General features: G+C 32.6%; 1 protein-coding gene across 7 annotated transcripts in view; it reads right to left on the bottom strand.

The window, feature by feature from the left end:
* The window catches only part of CADM2 (cell adhesion molecule 2), a gene marked incomplete at both ends in the record, with an annotated part of 1,088,291 nt that overhangs the window by 98,420 nt on the left and 970,174 nt on the right, over window positions 1-19,697 (bottom strand). The window lies entirely within an intron of this gene.

Below are 19,697 nucleotides of genomic sequence, written 5' to 3'. Positions count from 1 at the left end.
CCCTTGCTCCTGCATAGGCAGAATAAATATCATCAAAATGGTCATTCTGTCAAAAGTGATCTATAGATTCAATGCAATTCCCATTAAAATACCAACAACATTTTCATAGACCTGGAAAAATCAGTTACAATTTTTTTATGGAGAAAGAAAAGACCCAGAATAGCCAAAGCAATTTTCAGCAACAAGAACCAGGTAGGTGGCATCACAACTCTGAACTTCAAATTATACTATAGAGCAATGGTAGTAAAAACAGCATGGTATTGGCAAAAAAATAGTCAGCCTGACCAGTGGAACAGAATATAAGACACAGAAACAAACCCACACATCTATAGTCAATTGATCTTTGACAAAGGGGCCAAACTCATGCTGCAGAAAAGTCACCCTTTTCAACAAATGGTGCTGGGAGAACTGGCTATCCATGTGTAGAAAGTTGGATCTGAATCCTTATTTCTCACCATGCACAGGAATCAACTAGAAATGGATCAAAGACTTAGAAATTAGAGCACAGACTGTGAAGTTATTAGAGAAGAGCATAGGATCAACACTCCAACATATAGGCACAGGCAGTAACTTTCTCAACAAAACCTCCAAAGCACAGGAAATTAAAGCAAGAATTAATAAGTAGTATCTCTTCAAACTAAAAAGTTTCTTCTCATCAAAGGAAACCATCAAGAACCTAAAAAGGAAGCCTACAGAATGGGAGAAGATCTTTGCCAGCCACCACTCTGAAAGAAGGCTAATGTCCAGAATATACAAAGAGCTCAAAAGACTACACTAGCAAAACAAACAACCCAATCAAGAAGTGGACAACTGAACTGAATAGACACTTCACAAAAGAAGAGATACAAATGGCCAATAGATACATGAAAAGATGTTCAACATCACTAGCCATCAGGGAGATGCAAATCAAAACTACGCTGAGATTCCATCTAATCCCAATCAGAGTGGCAAGCATAAAAAAACAAACAACAACAATTGCTGGCGAAAATGTGGGGAAAGAGGAAGTCTTTTACACTGTTGGTGGGAGTGCAAAGTAGTTCAGCCAGTATGGAGCTCAGTGCGAAGATTACTTAGAAAAGTGGGAATAGATCCACCATTTGATCTGGCTATATCACCCCTGGGTATCTTTCCAAAGGGGTTGAAATCAGAGAACTACATTAACATACATATATATATATATATATATATATATATATATATATATATATATATCCATTTTCATAGCAGCACAGTTTGTAATAGCCAAAATATGGAACCTACCTAGATCTCCATCAACAGATGAATGGATTGCAAAATTATGGGAAATACACACAATGGAATTCTATTCAGCTGTAAAGAATAAAATAATAGCATTTGCAAGAAGATGGAAGGAATTGGAGAACATTATGTTAAGTGAAATTAGTCAAGCATAGAAAGAGAAGGGACATATGTTTTCTCTAATCTGTCCAAGCTAGGGAGTAGTGGTAATACCAGAGGGACTCCAGATGATGGAGAGGATATCTCAGCAAAGTTTGAATGGAAGGATAGGAGAGCAAGAAACCTGAAGTTTTTCAATGGAGGAGCTACATACGAATATGTGTAATAGTATAAATATATCATGGTTAACCTGGACACTCTTTTTTGGGAGGGGGAAGAGAAAAATGGGAGGGAGGCATGAAGCACCATCTAAATGTACACCATTTTCAATATGTTCCACTTATTAATAAAATAAAATATGGAAAAAAATGAAATTTTGTACCTTTGTCTAATGACTCAATAGCTGTTCCTTATAGTAGTCCTAAGCATTCATCAATCTCTATTCTGTCTCTATAAGTTCCCTTATCCTGTATATTTCATAGAAATGGAACCATACAGAATCATCTTTGCTGACTGACTTCTTTCACTTGACATAATGTTCTCAAGGTTCCTTCAGGTTATACATATACGTTTTCATTCTAATGCTCAAATAACATTTTGCTTTTATATATATTTTCTTTATCCATTTGTTCATTGATGAAGATTTAAATTATTTCCACCTTTTGGATATTATAATTACTGTTGCTGTAAATGTTTCTGTACAGTATCTTTGCAATAAATCATTTGAAGAGCTGAATAAACAAAACAAAACAAAAAAGATATATATTTTCCTGACAAAATTTTGTAAGAGATAAGGATTTTGAGTAAATTATAGCAAATATTGGTTAAATGTCACGATAAGCAGATTGTCAATATGAAAAGGAATTGCCATTCAAGTTTGTAAATACTATAAACATTTTGAAGTATCATATTGTGATATAAAAAAAACATGTATTTTTCTTTTCACTCCTAATTCCTTAAAGAACTCCTGAAAAACTTTTACATAGTGATACTAGGATAATATTTTGTTCAAATGCTTGGTCTTTAAAACCAATTCCTGATAATATCTCCAAATCTCTTGGAATTTCCTGGGAAATAAGAACTTATTTTGTTTAAATTAGATGCTCCTAAGAGGTACCAATGAGAAGCTATTGGTAGACTTCTGGATATACTCAGGAAAGGGAATACATAGTTCAAAAGCTGAAACTTTCAGCCCCAACTTGGATCCTCTCAGGAGGGAGATGGGGTAAAGATTTGGTTGCTTACCAGTTTCAAATGATATAGCCATTCAGGCCTAGGTAATAAAAGACTCATACAAACCTAAAAGGGCAGGGTATAAAAAAGTATTATATTGCTCAACAGGTAAAGTTTCCTAAAGAGTGGCACTCCAGGAAAGTACACAGAAGCTCACACCCCATTATAACCCGTGCTGTACTTCATCTGTATCTTAAATGGATAAGTAGTGCTTCCTTGAGTTCTATAATCTGACCCAGCAAATCAAAAGAGGGATATGGCACCCTCTCTTTATAGGTGGTTTATCAGAAGTATAGTTAATAACCTAAAGCTTGCAATTAGTCTTTGAATGTGGAGCCAACTCCTGGGACTGAATCCTCAACCTCTAGGACCTGACACTATCACCAGGAAGACCAGGTAAAAACTGAATTGTACTATAGGCTTCTCTGCCAATGTCCCTGGGAGAACTTATTGTTAGTGAAGAAAAACTGCCACATATATCCTGGTGACCAGGCAGGAATTGCAGGAAATATGTGAACAGAGAATAGTAAGCAGGTTATTATTTCTTATCTTTTCAGGTTGAGAAAGCAAAGACTAGACAGCAATTTTATCAGACCTATAGCCATGAACTTTCTAGAAGAGCATTATATTATTAAAAATGAAGAAACAAGGTATACTAGAAATACATAATTTTATATAATCCAATTATATAAAAGTTCACTCTCATAGTATCTTTAATAAAAGCCTGACCATAAATATTTCTAAACTTGCTTCATATATCCTATATCTGCTAATTGCTATTTAAATTTAGTGACTTATGTTTTATAAAAGCATGAATAATTTTGTACCAGGAGCATCCATATATAATATCACCAAGTCTACATCCCTTTAAAGAGGCAAAAGAGATAAAGTGAAACTATGAATTGTAGCATAATTGAAAATAGTAGAAGTTTTGTACTTTTATAAAGACACACAAGACCAGTTATAAGATCAAAGTTACATAAAGTTCAAAATTACATTATTTGAAATTTAAAATATTCATCTCTACACATTTCCTTAAAGGAAATGCTCATAATATTAAAAGGCAATGTGATACTACTGTATAATTTAGAATTTTTTAAGTATACACAAATGTAATTACATATATGTATCTACATGTTTTATACATTCAAAATTGATACCTTAAATCTAAACTGTCATAATTTCTCTGAGTCTGTCAGCTCAGTCACATCAAAATCACATAATTATGTAAATATATAACTAAATTTAGATAGACAACTTTATATTATTTGTATTGAGTATTTAGTATGTCAGTATTTAGTATGTCAGTTTATACTTTTTAGTATGTCAGTATTTAGTATGTCAGTATTTAGTATGTCAGTTTATATTTTTTGGTGGTACTGGGGTTCCTGGAAACCCTTCTACCTTCAAGCTACACTCCCAGACCTATTTTATATTTTTATTTGGAAACTGGGTCTCTTAAGCCAGAGCAGTTGCCTTCTAACCTGCGTGATCTTCCTGTCTCCGCCTCCCAAGTTTGGGGATTACAAGCGTGTGCCACCATGCCCTGCCAGTTTATATTTTAAAACCTTTTTTTAAAAAATAAAATTCTCATCAGGTGTGGTGGCGCATGCTTGTAATCCCCGCATTTGGGAGGCTGAGACATTTGGGAGGCTGAGACCTGAGGATTGCAGTTCGTGGACAGCCTCAGCTACTTAGTGAGGCCGTCTGCAACTCAGTGAGACCCTATTTCAAAATAAAGAATAAAAAATTGGGCAGGGGGTTGTAGTTCAGAGGTCAAATGCCTCTGGGTTTCATCCCCAGACCTACAAAAATAAATAAATAAATAAATAAATAAATAAATAAATAAATAAATAAAATTCTCAGTAAATAAATGAAAAAAATACGAAATGAAGTAGCAAATATAGCTTACAGGAAAATGCAGTGGTAGAAGTCACTATCTGCAGACAATGAACTGAATCTTTCAAAATTTTTTTATCCTACTCTGTGTGGGAACTCTTTAAGTTGGCAAATAGAAAAAAAAAACTTTAATATACAATTCTAATGAAAAGGAGGTTGGAGTTTATGCATAGATTAAAAATAATCTACAGAAATTCCAAATTAATATTTTAAATGTTCAAGCTTTTTAATATCCCCCATAAAAATATTAAGTGGCTCAGTAAGTCTTGATACAATTTATGTTTTATTTTAATTAAGAGGGCCCCTAGGCCTTTTTAATTGGAACCCAGAAATGATTGAGTTTTTTATTCTTCAAATGAATAACAATCTTCCCCGCTGTTTGAACATCCAAAAGATCATCTTAAAAAGTGGTTTCAGTTTATAAATATTTTTATGATAAGACTGAAAAAGAATATGAGTCTTACCTGGAGTAACAGGATGATGAGACAGGATTTGCCCAGAGATGGTAACATTGTGTGTGACTCTACAGTACCAACATTAACACAATCAGTTCAGAAAGTCTACCCTTAAAAGCCCCAGGTAACTAGAAGATGGACATTTGTATGAAAGAAAATTTGATTGTATTTCTCCCTATCACAGCTACAGGTTTAGAAAGACGTTTTGTTTTTCTAGGTATCTAAAGATATTTTTGTTAACAATTTCTTTCCAGAGAAATAGTAAACAAAAATATAAATATATCATGACAGAGTGTTTTTAAATTTTTAACTCAGTGTTTTGTACATATCTAATAGATTTTACAGTATCTTTTACAATTTTTTAGTGTCAGAAGATATTGCCACAACTTGCTCAGATTGATAATTTATGAACAAGATTAGTAAATCAAAGCCAATTACTAATTTCCAGTGTATCTCTTATTTTTTGACAGAGATACTAGGAATTGAGCCTAGGAAAATTCTACCTCTAAGCTACATCTCCATCCCTTTTTATTATTTATTGGAATTACAGGCATAAGCCACCATGCTCAGCTAGAGATATTGTTTAAATCTAATTCCTTTCTATTTTTAGTGATATTTTCACTGGAAAGTGAAAGTAGGTTGCATGAGTCTCATAAACATCTTGATATTCTTTATGTTTAAACAAAGTCCTTTATATAAAAATTATTCTAAATAATCTTTGAATAAAACTCTATGTTATTACATTTTTAGAGAACTAGAAGAACAAATATTAAATACAAATTATTTATCAAAAGAGTCTTTTTTGTAGTCCTGGGGATTGAACTCATAGACATTCTGCCATTGAGCTACACCTCTAGCCCAATTATTCATTTCTTATTTGGAAACAGGGTCTCACTAGGATGGAGAGTCTCACTACTTGCTAAGGCTGTCCTTGAACCTGCAATTTTTGTCTCAATCTTCCAAGTACTGGGATTACAAGTATGCACAACCATGCCTGGCTCAAAAGAGTTTGAAAGTGTTACAAAATAGAACATTTTTAAGAAATCTTCATGGGAAAAGTATCCTGAAATAAGTCTGACATAGACACTTTCCTACTGGAGAAATTGATATTGTATACTTAAAGCAGAGAAAGAAAACTGGAAGAGTGGTGGGAGAGGAAGAGGAATATTAGAAGCTGAAGTTGCTTGGTAAGTTTTTATATTTAAAAATATAAACAGAAAGAAAGTTTAACACGTATCACGCTCTAAAATTTGCAAAACTAGTTCGAACTGTAATTTTGTAATGATATTCTAATAGAAGCTGCTAAACAGGAATATGAAAGGATTGCTTGGGGGATATTTATTACATCAGTTATTTCAAATTTCAAAGATACACAAAGGGTTATTTTGTTATTGAATATCAAAGTAGATGTTTCTCATATAGTGTATAAATAACATTCTACCTATATGCAAAGTCATATTCTCAAAATACTGCTCTAGGCCCTTAGAGTGTATACTGAGCTGTAATTTCTCTCCTCGGGTTTGATTGTCATACAATTTAATTGTAATGAAACGTATTTTCTTTTTATTATTGATATTGATTTTTCACTTGTTATAGGAGCAATGTTTAAAAATCAAATAAATTTTAATGTCCCCCAACTTTGAGTGTTTTCCTTATCACTAGGCTTATTTAACAACATAATCAATAAAATGTTTATGCATATGATAGTATTTATAGATATATTCTCAAAAGAACATAAAACCTCAGAAACATTTATACTACAGTAGTCTTCAATGAGTGTCCGTTAATGTAATTAACAGAAAATATGCTACTCTTATGTGTACATTTTAAGAAAGAGAAAAGATCATCAATGGAGTTCTGTATTTGTTAAATATGCCTATGTTTTCTTGATAAGTAAAGGATCAGTATATATGCAAATATTGAGTAATTTCCTATAAACAAATCTGTGCAAGATTTTATTAACCATAGTTATTCTTTTTTATTAGTGCATTGTAGTCAAACATCTTAATTGGATACAAGATGGTGGAGGCATATATGTATACCTCACTCATTTATCCCTTCTTTAATTCCCACTCTCAGTCCTTCCCCCTCCCTCTTTTTATGTTTGGCTTAGTGATTGACTTTGATAATTTTGGGAACATAAAGAAAATAATATATGTATCTTCTCTGTGATATATATTAGTCATCTCTATGAGATATTGTCATTATCTATAATTTATGCCTTAATACTTGGCTGGACATGTCAAGTGGTATAAATTATAAAACATCATATGGATCCATCACCTATGTATAGAAACACTATTACAGACTTTATAAAAGATTTAATCTTGATTAGTATACATTGGAAGGTAGAAATGGAGGATACCAACTCAAGAGAAGTCAGCAACCTGGATAATATACTTGGCTTCCTAGTGGCCACCCTGTTGAATAGATTTATTAGGAGGGGATGCCAGGGGGAAAAATCAAAAGAATTAATATCTAAAACTTGGATAAAAGTTTACAATGAAGAAAAGACAAAGTTCAAAGTAACTAATATGATGACTGTGTTGTAAATGATAGAAGCAAAAGCTAAAATGTAAGTTGATGTTAAAGAAGAGGAACAAATACACTATAGTATATACCTTCATGTCTAGTCATTATTTTGTGAGCTCACCTCAGCCATGCTTACACATTAAACATTGCCGTTATTTTTACTTCATTAGCTTAAAAAATCTCATTTTTTTCTCTTTTACATCATCAAAACTTTCGGTCCTAACTAAGGAACTTACTATTACCCTTTATTCTTCAATCCCTCTGCCCATTCTACTTTTTCTTTTCCTCAACTACTTTTACAATCTATCCAATAAATGTTTTCCTTTTTCCAGTCCATTATGATTTTCTGATTAGTTTTATACCCGGTATACCTAACTTCTCCATGTTGTCTGTGCCTTTTTTCAGCACATAATAAATGCTAAAAACAAAACATCAAATGAGGAGAAAGTAAATGATGCTTGTTCTAGTAAATACTGCCCCTGAAGTCATCACATAAGAAAGCACACGCAGAAAAATGAGAAGTCAAAGTAAATTTCATAATTGCTTCCTAGAAGATTTCATTTATTTTTAAAAAATTGTTTTTGTTTTTCCATTTGTGGGAATATGCCTTATGTGTTATCATCTATGTTGTTAGGTAGATCTATGGTAAGTAGATCTACAAATTTCTGCTTCCATGAATCTGTGTGTGAGTGTGTGTGTGTGTGTGTGTGTGTGTGTGTGTGTGTGTGTGTTAGTGGAGATGGAACCCAGGGGCATTCTACCTCTGAGCTATACCTTCTGCCCTATTTTTTATTTTTTATCTTAAAACAGGGTCTCACTGAGTTAGTTGAAAAGGGCCTCACTAAATAGCTGATGCTGTCCTCTAACTACGATTTTCCTGTCTCAGCTTCTTAAAAGCTGGGATTACAAATGTGCATCATCATGCCTGGCTCCATAAATCTTTTAACATAAGGATTAAAACAGATATTTTCACAAAATCTTATCCCAGTATCACTTGTGCCATCATTTGTTAAATTGTCTTTATTCTCACATTTTGTACATTTAGGCCTGAATTATAGTTGCAAATAGAAGAGAAATAAGAAAAATAGGCAAGAAGAAATTATCTAGTTGAAAGAAAGTCTTAAACATTTTTTTTTATCTATCTCTATATGCTATGTATTTAACGCAGGACCTAGAACACATCAGGAAAACACTCTACAAGTGAATATCTCCAGCCTACACTTTTCTTTTAAGCACACACATACATACAGATATATAGGAGTATATACATAATATATATTTATATATTATCTATGTATATATACTTCTCATTGCAGTTTTCATTACAATTGCCTGTTATAACTCTTCATTGATTAAATGGTATGCCTTTGTGTATTTGTATGTTTATAAAAAAAAGATATTTCCTTGGCTTTTCTTCTCTTTGGCCTATGCTTTCTTCTGTTTTAATGACTTCGAGATGCATCCTTCGGTTTATTGCTTTACTCTCAAAATTATTTTGTGTGATTCTTTGTTCAGCATAAATATAGCCACTCTTATATCTGCAAAATTCATTATATAAAAGCAATGGATTTTTTTCTATTTGTATTTTGAAAATCCAAAATATTTCAGTTAAAAGATTTGACAATGAAAGTCAGTACTCAAAAATAATCATAAGTGCTTATGTCTGATGGAGTCCAAGACAATTTTAATGTAGAAATAAATGAAGTCAACTTGGAGAATATTGAAGCCTACTTATACCATTAAATGGCAAGTTGAGACTCTGATTTTAAGTTTATCTATCATATAAATTCTCCAAATCAATTATGCACTGGTATAGTGTCAAATAGGAGGAATGTCATTACACTAAAGGTTAGACTTACAAAGGACAACAACATAGACGCTAACCTTGTTATTATATTTATAAGTCAATAGCAAACAATAAATGGACTTCTTTTTAATCTCATTATATTCTACTTGGTTCTGCTTCTTAAGGCACTTCTTGCCTCTAAGTTTAGAAAATTATAGTTAAAACAGGAAACAACCTATATGCAAGAGGTAAGTGCTCTTTTGAAGTCTTGAAAATAATGGCATTATGTTAGAGTGCCTGTGAAATCCTGGACCACTCTTTACTGAGAAAGTGATGTTCACTGATGATTGTTTTAACAGTTTTGAGATATAAAGCAGTCATATCACAAACTGTATAATCCCAGCCAATTTACAACACAAAAAATAAAAAGATTATCCCTAAAAAAGATAAAATTTCTATGATCCCAAAGGAGTGACAGATATCTGCATTGAAGTAAAAATATTCAAAATTGGGACAAATGTTCAAGCTAATCTCTCAGGGCTTTCTGCTAAAGAAAAACAATTACTCAGTTCTTATCTACAGTTAATATCTCTTTCTCTTGGTTAACACAGAATATTAATTCCTGGCAAAAAATAAAGAACTCCCCTTATATAGGCAATTACAAGTACCTAAATGTTTGTACATTAAATATAAAATTTCTATAATATATTTTAAATGATCATTCTTCAGTAATTATTTTTCAACTTATTTGAAAATTATTATATCCTGTTATTCTCCTTTGAATAAGGTAGACTGAAACATTTCATAGTTTTAAAATTAGTAAGAAATGAATATATACTTGTACAGGGAGGACGAGGGAGGATGTACGTCAAGTATTATGTCAATGTATATTCCTATCACTCCATATCTCAGGTTGATGGATAATTACAATGAACTGATAAAAATATAAAAGGATGAGTTTAAATTTTTCAGAATATGCTATTTTACCAACCTGTGAATGTTATAAGGAAAATTTGATACCATATGAAATGTATGTTATGGTTAAATATAAACTGTCCTCTGCAGAGCTCATTTATCAACGTTCAAAGTTGATATGATTAAGTCAGGAAATTTGTGATTTTATCAGTGTATAAACCCACTGTGATGAGTTTACTGGGCAGTAATTTAGGCAGGTGGAATATGGCTGGATAAAGCAGGTCCCAGGGGTGTGTCCTTAGAGAGTGTGCTATTGTCTTTAGTGTGCCTGTTTGTTTTCTTTCTTCTGGGCTTAATGATCCAAGAGCAGAGCCTGGCTCTCTCTATCTCTGTACTTCCTGCCCCTATCCCCTGATTTTAGATGTAACCTGGCATGGCAAAAGCTGAAACTTTAAGATCTTCAAAACAACTGTGAGAAAATAAATTTTCTTTTTGTTAGTTGTATAGTCAGTCATTTTGGATTATAGCAATGAGAATGTTGAGCAAGATGGTGTATTTTCAAGCATCCAGATCCATCTGAAGCTTGAAATCCATCCAGTTTATATAAATTGCAATGATGAGCTTCTATTTTCAATAGAAGAGTTGGTTTACAAACATTATTTCCTTTACTATAAAATCATGCTAATTAACTTTGTAAGATCTAGTACCTTAAATTCTCTATCACTATGACAGAATTGTTTCTGCTTCAAAACTTGTTTCTTTTAAAATATTAAAATCAATGGTATTGGGAAAGCAATAGTAATATGTATATTATATATCTGGTAGCTCGGGGATTAAATGTTCTCAATAAGTAAAGGCCAAAGATAATTGAATTTTAAAATGTACAATTTTAAAGGTATATTTTAGTCGTTTCAATGAAATCCCTCTCAAAGGATCAATTTTTTTCTGCATTATTAAATAGAACATTCTCAGTGGTATTCATCTTTATTTTCTGTAACTAAGATCTTGTTAGTTTGAATACACATTTTAATAAGGCATGGTTTTAGAAGTGAAAGGATTAAGATTTAGCATGCTTTTCCTCTGAAAGTCCTCAAGGCTAAGCTTTGTAACAGTATGCTTAATGTAGTAACATGCAAACCTGTAAACAGTGACATAATACGTAAAAACTTATTTGGCAATTTTGCACAATACACAAATATGTGTGCATACAAAAAACTTGAACTATTGTGCTTTGTGGCTCCTTTCTTCTCTATAATTCCCTTTCCTCATTTTTATTTTCTAACTATTTTTGGTTTGCAAAAAGGGCTCACGTAAATTGACTTATAACTCATTAAGAGGCCATGAAACTTTAAAGCTTGAAAAACACTGCATTTGTGACCCACAGGGAAAGCTAAAGTACTTTCTAGGAACTCTTGACTCTCCACTGCAAAGCTATTATATTTTCACTCTTGCTTCTGGAATATCAAGTCACTATCTTCATCCCTGTACTTGCAGTTTTGAGTGGTGGTACTTAAGTCTATCACAGCTCACATTTCAGAGAATTCTGGCTATGAGTCACCATGAGTGCTACTCTATTTGTCCTGCCTTTAAAATTTTATCTTCCTTCCTTTTTTCTTCATGAAACAGAAATTTCTGGTACTGTGAACTTGCAAGAGTTGGTCTGTTAGGCCCTCATCAATCACTGAGAGATTCTAGCTATACTAATTGGTGCTGTTTGTAAATGTTCCCAGTTCCTACAATTTGTCATATGGTTTGCTGTTTAAATTATTTTTCAAATTTTAAATTTAAAGGCTACTAAATAGTTTATGTTATGCCTGAACTGAGATTGTACATAGTATATCTGTATATCCATAAACTTTATATATATGTAAAATGCATGTGTAATGCAAGGAAGTTTCTTTTAGTTTTTTTTCTGATAAATGTCCTTCCAAGAAATGCAATTTTTTTAATTTCAACATTAATTGAGATAATATCAAATCTCTACAGTAATCTGAATTAATTTTTTATTGCACATTTTATTCCTTTCATGTATTTTTGCAAAAGTTATAATCAAAATACTTAACAGTTAGTATAACAGGCACAGAATAATTACAGTTTACTGGTGACCTCCAAAGAGATATTAGCTTCAAATTTCTAGCACACATTTTTGGAGAAAATTTGCAAAGAGAAAAAGTAAATGTTATCAAATAGAACTTATTGAGAAATTAGCTAGTTTTCCAAACTAAATAGTTCTGTGTCCGCTTTTTTAAAATAAAAATTGAGTTATTACTGTTTCTACAGTCTTTCTACATTCGTTATGTTGATGATTCGGTGTTTTGTTATTTTATTTATTTTTTTGGTGGTACTGGGGTTCCTGGAAGCCCTTCTACCTCCGGGATACACTCCCACGGGCTACACTCCCAGACCTATTTTTTAACTTTTTATGTGGAAACAGGGTCTCTTAAGCCAGCAAGGCTGGCTCCGAACCAGTGCGATCCTCCTGTCTCCACCTCCCAAGCATGGGGATTACAAGCGTGCACCACCACGCCTGGCAATGATTCTGTTTTTTTTTTTTTTTATAACCACACATGCAATGTTTGTAAATCTTTAGATAAAGAACAAGATAATTTTATAATTATTATATTTAAAACCCACAAATATTTAAACATAGGAGCCAGAAATGACAACCTAAAAGTCTAGTCAATGTATATGACAGCATCATCCCACAATATTGTCTTCAATATATTGAGACATTTTGTGTAGGTTTTCCTGCTGAACATTTACATAATCCCTCAAAATAATTGGATTTTTGTTGCAAAAAAAAAAAAAAACTGCTTACCTGGAAATGTGCAAGAACTACATTTTCTCTATGGGTCTATAATTGTGGTTCTGCAAGCTCTTATGGGACTTTCAGAAGACATTGGAACATTTAATTGAAAATGATTGAGTGCCCAAACACACCACAGATGCCTAGCCTAAATAACAGCAGTGGAGATTACTGAGAGTCAGCTTCTTGTTTCAAAAACAAAACCAAACATATTCTTTCTCATTTCCAGGATAACCACTTGTGTGTTTGCAGAGAGTCAATGTGTGATTAAATTTTGAAGCTATGAGATGGAAGCAAAAGACCATATGGGCTTCAGAAAAGAAAGTCATGTGGGAAGGACAAAATATGTATTTATATATAGATATATCTTTGACCATGAAAATTTAGAACTCCAAATATCATGCCTCTGAAATGAACATTGAAAAATTACTATCTTGCCTCTAACTTTCAATTAATTAATTATGACAATTTTACATCGTTGCAGATACTGAATCACAAGATTAAAAAAAGTTTATAAGCTGTATTGCCAAGGATTGATGGCATATAAAGATTTTTATAATAAAGATAATTTCATTATGTTTAGCCTGTTTATCTTAATCACATATTATATATAATGTTTAATACAAAAGATATATTCTTAAAGAGTATTTTATTTTAACTTTTAATTTTTATTTTTCCTCTGAAGCTTTTTGTTTTATTGTGCCGATTTGGCATTGTATGTGTACCAATTTTGCTTTGTAGCTGCAAACTGTAATCTTCTTAATGTAAAATTATATGAAATTAAGTATGTAACAATCTACTTAAAATTAATCTAACAATTAATAATTATTATTAATGTACTTGTTAGATGATATTAAGATATGATAACACAGGTCTGAGTTTACATAATTGCCATTTTTTACATTTATTTGAAATTTGAGGTTTTGCTGTAGTTTTGAAAGCTGTAACTCTTGCCAACTTCATCAAGTTATTATGAAAACTCAATGTGATAAAAGAGCTGAAAACACCAAGTAAGCAGGAATGCCCAACCATCACTGCTGCTAAGATAAAAGAAAATCTGGTTTAAAATCTTCATTCTACCATTAACTATCCACATGACTGAGAGTGGCCATATAACCTCCACAAGACTTACATTCCTTCATCTACAAAGTGGACATTATTATAAAGATTTTTCAAACCTTTTACTACAAAGTAGTGTATGGTTTAAATTTTAAAAAGTAAGAATTGGAAAACTATGACAAGACATGCACATCACATATCCTAGATTCATAACCACTCACAAGACACACCATCTGCTTAACTTGGGTTAAAACCTTCCATATTCCCAGCCCTTATTCTTTGAAATACTTTCTGTGTGGTTACCAGTCTCTTCCATCCTAATAGTATTGCTGAAGAGTGTACCCTTTTCCACATTAGTATAACCAGGGCTTAGTCAATGCCCTAATTTTAATATTTCTACCATAATATGAAAGTACATTAGTAATAGGGCTATTCCTGTGGACTGGGGTTTTCCAGTCTCTAATTTCTATCTCTTTTACACTTTAACCTAGTTTGGGTTCGTGCCTTTGCCTGTCTTATTTGTGCTCTATTATTATTTTAATTCAATAAAATAACTCAGTTGCTCTGTCAAGATTGCTATAACTTCAATTTGAGCTTCTTTGGTGTGCAGACATGTTTTTGAAAGTCATAAACTATTGTCCTGGAATGAATTTATTCTGCTTGAACTCTTGAATTTCAAATTTTGGGATGATATTTGAGAAAATATTTGTTTCCGGAGTAGCCTGATATCAGAATGTATATTAAATATGTTGAAGATTTTGCATCTGGAACTTGTTGAAATAGACTTATGCAATTCTCTGATCAAATAGTAATTTATCATATCCTCATGGCTATTTATTTAAAAAATTACTCAGGGTAGACATTTTATATGTATTGTCACTAATCCTTAAGAAATCTTTTTACTAGAATTTAAATTCTTAATTTAGACATAAAAGGTATTTTATATGTGAGTGAAGTATAGTATAAATTATAGAGTTTGTTATAACAATGGGCTGATGCAGATTGATTCATATAAAATAATGTAGCACCCCGGTGTATAGATAGTGAGATAAAGTTACAGGTATGTGGGGGTAGTAGGTCTATGGGAAATCTCTGTACTGTCTGCTCAAATTTACTGTGAACATAAAATTGCTATAAAAGACAATATTTATTAACTAAAAATAAAAATATATTTGGTATGGTTAAGTGATATGCTCAAGTCTCATCAGGCACAGATATCCACAGGTGTATGATCTAAACCCATTTTTCATTCTAAAACACCACAAAACTTTTTTTTTTGGTTCAGAACATAACTGCTTAAGCATAGTATCAAAATATCAACCCAGATCTTGAGGATTAGTCAGGAAACTTTCTACATAGCCGGAGATAGATATTCTTTAATAACATCCATTATGCTGGACGTGGTGGCACACGCTTGTAATCCCTGTGCTTGGAAGGCAGAGACAGGAGTATTGCGCTGGTTCGAAGCTAAACTCGCTGGCTTAAGAGACCCTGTTTCATATATATATATCTGGGAGTGCAGCCCGGAGGTAGAAGGGTTTCCAGGAACCCCAGTACCACCAAATAAATAAATAAATAAATAAATAAATAAATAAATAAATAACATCCATTATGAGTTAGATCAAATAATATGAATTTCTATTGTTATATATCTATATTGTATTTAAAAATCATATTTAGCCGGGCATGGTGGTGCATGCTTGTAATCCCAGCATTCGGGAGGCTGAGACTGGAGGATAGTGGTTCGCAGACAGCCTCAGCTACAGTGAGGCCCTCTGCAACTCAGTGAGACCCAGTTTCAACATAAAGAATAAAAAATAGGGCTAGGGGTGTAGCTCAGAGGTAGAATGACCCTGGGTTGCATCCCCAGTACTGAAAAAAAAATCATATTTCCTCCCTTGTTAGTGAATAATCATTCACTCTGAATGATAACTTACGTTCATCATATGTTTGCAATTTCTTTTAATTGGATTGTGCAATAATTATCAAGTAACCTGTGATTCTTAAAATGGTTGATGTTAGTAAAAAAAGACTAATGCAATAAAAAACTGTTTTGCCTTAATTTCATATTTTTAAGAAAAAATTATTGTGTTTACATGAAAATGCACTAATATGTACATATCATATTTTCCCCTGTGATTCTTGATCATTTCCAAAATGTATATGTAATTGTTCCTTATTTATAACACCTCAGTAGTTGCTATATGGTATGTGATCTATCTTCCTAAAGATTAAAATCTTTCTTTTGGTATAGAATAGGGATGTTATTTGCTGTGCAATTATGCATCCCAGATTTATGCCAATAACAAAAGAAAAATTGTGGTTATGACAAAAGTAAAATAATAAGTACAACATAAACATTGAACTGGATACATAGACAAATTTATCAAATCATATAATTACTTTTCTAGAGAATAAAAGCCAAACATGCACTTATTCAACTAAAAACATCCTATTGCTTTTTGGAAGTAAATTCATGAAGTAAATTCAAAGCTGGATTAAAATAGATTATGACTACTAGTCAAAGCAGGTGGGGGGCAACCCCACACCATTTAAGGTCATGACTTTAATGTAATATTAAGGTTTTCTTTATTCTCTTCACTTTTATAAATGGAGAATGCTGCTGCCTGAAAGCTGTCTGGGAATTCAGCCAAAGAAAGAAGAGGGTTGCAAAAACTCTGGGGACTTGAAAGAAAAGTGGCTGGCATTAGCTTGGTCCTCACTTTAAACTAAAATTAAAACAATGGACAGACATGTACAGTAATCTCTCTTTTAAGGGAAGAATAGAATGCCTCTATCGTAGTGTCAAGTGGAACAATTTGGTTCTGGCCCAAGTTATGCAGCTGTTCCACAGGAAAATGGCAAAAGGCTTCAGTCCAAAGAAGGCAAATAAGGCATGATTGTTCGTAAACAGTCATGGGGGCCTTCACATTTAGAACAAGAAAAACAACATTAACATTCAGCAGGACAGTCAATGAACAGGACTCTTAGTGAAAAAATTTCAGCCACACTGTCATTTTATTTTATGATTCTCACAAAAGATAGTGAGGTTATTCTGTCTATTGACAATGTACCTAATACTGATTAATAACCCATTCTTCAAGAAATTATATGTTGGTTAGACACGTTTTAAAAGTGATATAGATTTGGTCATGGGTTAAAGATAGACTACAAGTCAGATAAAAGATATCAAGGGATCAGATATCCATTGCACTTTTCTGATTCTCCCTTGCTCATTAGAGGTAAATCAGGTAAACAGGGAAGATAATAGAAATTAAGTGTCTGAGGAGACAACTGAACCAAGTCATATAGCCTTGCTCTTCAGTGGTGCCAAAATAACAAAATGGAGAATCAGGTGCAATAGCAGCAAAGTAATGGAGCGAAACTTAAGCAGTGATTACCAGAGTGAAAGAGGGGGCCCAGCCTACCCCATCGATGCCTGTGATCTCATGGCCTTCACTTTCACTTGTGTTCTTTTGATCCCAACTTATAATATGAGCAGCCTTTCTATTCTGTTTTTAAATTTTGTTGTCTTCTATAATTTCTCTCTTAATTTTTAAAATTCCTCTTCCACTTTTTCTGATTCATTTCTAACATCTTCTCACTAGGCAATTTTGTCCTTTCCTCTCCACCTGCCAACTTCTAGATTAATCCATTTCCATCTACCTTCTGCTCTCTTTGCCCTAGGGAGACTATTTTCTTCTGGAAAAACCCAGTGTTTTCTTTTGGTTCTTACATTGTTTTCGGTCCTATCTGTCTTATGTGGCAGTGTTGGGGGGAGAATATAAACTCCAGAGAGGCTGCAAGGTAACTCTCTTTAAAGAGGCCAATTCTTTCATCTTTTTCTACAAAGGTTACTTTGAAAATGGAGAACAGTAAGAAAAGCCATAGTCTAAAATAAGGAAGGAATCAAAAAAAGCTGACAATAACATTATTGTCAATGGCTTGGCATGTTTGAGAGGAAGAAATTAAAAATAGAAACCTTAGAATGTGGATATCAAGTAAGAGGATAAATCAATGCACATTTATTTGTGGACCAGAACGTACAAATTTTAACATTGGGACCTATTAGGTTATAGGCAGAATATAATGACAATTTTTAGCCCTAATGGAGCCTATAAATTAATTACTCAGACATTTTATTTGTTAGATTTTTAAATGCATATACAGTCATGATAGAAATGGTCTGTTGAGAAGATATCATAATAAGGAAGGAAAGAGTGAAATTCACTATGAGATCAGTTAGTTCTTCGTTCTACAACATCCAGGGCTCTAACTTCATGGCTGAAAAAATTACTATGAGGTTATTCCTAGATTTCTCCAAAAGCAAGTTTTGATAACATAAGTGGCAATTTAGACTCAACAATAGCAGTAGCAGCAAATAATCGAAAGAGTGTAAACTTTAAACAAGACTGAACAGAAAGTGAATCCTGGCTCACCAGTATGATCTGGATGAAAAAGAGAAGAAAAAGAAAATTAGGTAAAAATTTTTGAGCTTTACTTTCCTCTTCTGTGAAATAGGAAGCTTTTTAATTTCCTTTTTCTTATTATAAAGTGATATTAATCAGAATCCTCTGTAACACGTAACATCTTCTATTTCTTAAAGAAAGTAAGAGTGCCTTATATTTTGCATTCATCTACAATTGAGATCACTTTCCTATTTTGAAGCTTACTGCTAGTTAACTAAAACTTAGAGACCCACAAGAAGGTACATGCATCTATTCATATCTGAAGTGATTTATATAGAAAACTTAAGAATATAATTCCATAAAACAAATAATCTAAATGTTCTCATACATAAAATGATATGTCTATTTGGGGAGTAGGTATGAAACTGGAGAACTGATCATTAACAGACCACTGGATGATATTTGAGCAGGTATGTTCACTTATCTCTAAGCATCTTCGTTTTTATTTACTTGCATTCATTTTATACATATCCCCAATTCACATGGATGTGCTTTTAGCTAAATCTGAAGGAGAAAAGAGTAAAAACTAAAAGGATTTGCTATGTTGCTTCATATTCCCAAATATAGACCCCTGATGTAAGAAAGAGCAGAAACAAAAGGAAAAAAAAGGAGAAAAAGACATAGTTGTAAAATAAAAAATAAAAGTTGAGACGGAAACATCAGTTCAGAAAGAAATTCTTTTAGAGACACAGAATCATAGGAATTTAAGATTTAAACATACCCAAAGCCTACAAGTCCATTACGCTTTTCTCCCTAAAGTACTGAATTTATAGCCAAAAGCTCTTGTTGAAGCTATAATGCTGAATGGCACTTGCCACATATAAATTGTGTATTGTGGTAGAAAAATGTTTCTTATAAGCAACTTAAGCCTCTTGGAAGGTAAAAAAATATATATGAAAGAGAACTGAGCAGGCTATCTACTGTAAAGCTACTCTGAACGAGTGCATTCTTTACGAGGTGCAAAATGACAATATTTGAAAAAATAAAAAATACTAGATTAATCACAAATTACTCCTTAAATCAGAGTTTTTGAATCTCTGAAAATAATCACTAAAACAAGGAACAGTTGTAAAATATCAAAATTATGATAAAGAATGTATTTATTCACTTAGTGTGCTAAAAATATAATGGCATGCAATTGAAGAAGCTGAAGTGTCAGGATTTTATCTTGAGATTTGTTTAGGCAA

Source organism: Muscardinus avellanarius, assembly GCF_963383645.1.
Source record: "Muscardinus avellanarius genome assembly, chromosome: 5".
Classification (NCBI taxonomy): domain Eukaryota; kingdom Metazoa; phylum Chordata; class Mammalia; order Rodentia; family Gliridae; genus Muscardinus; species Muscardinus avellanarius.
Note: the sequence above shows the minus strand (reverse complement) of the source record. Positions and strands in the feature narration are given on the sequence as shown.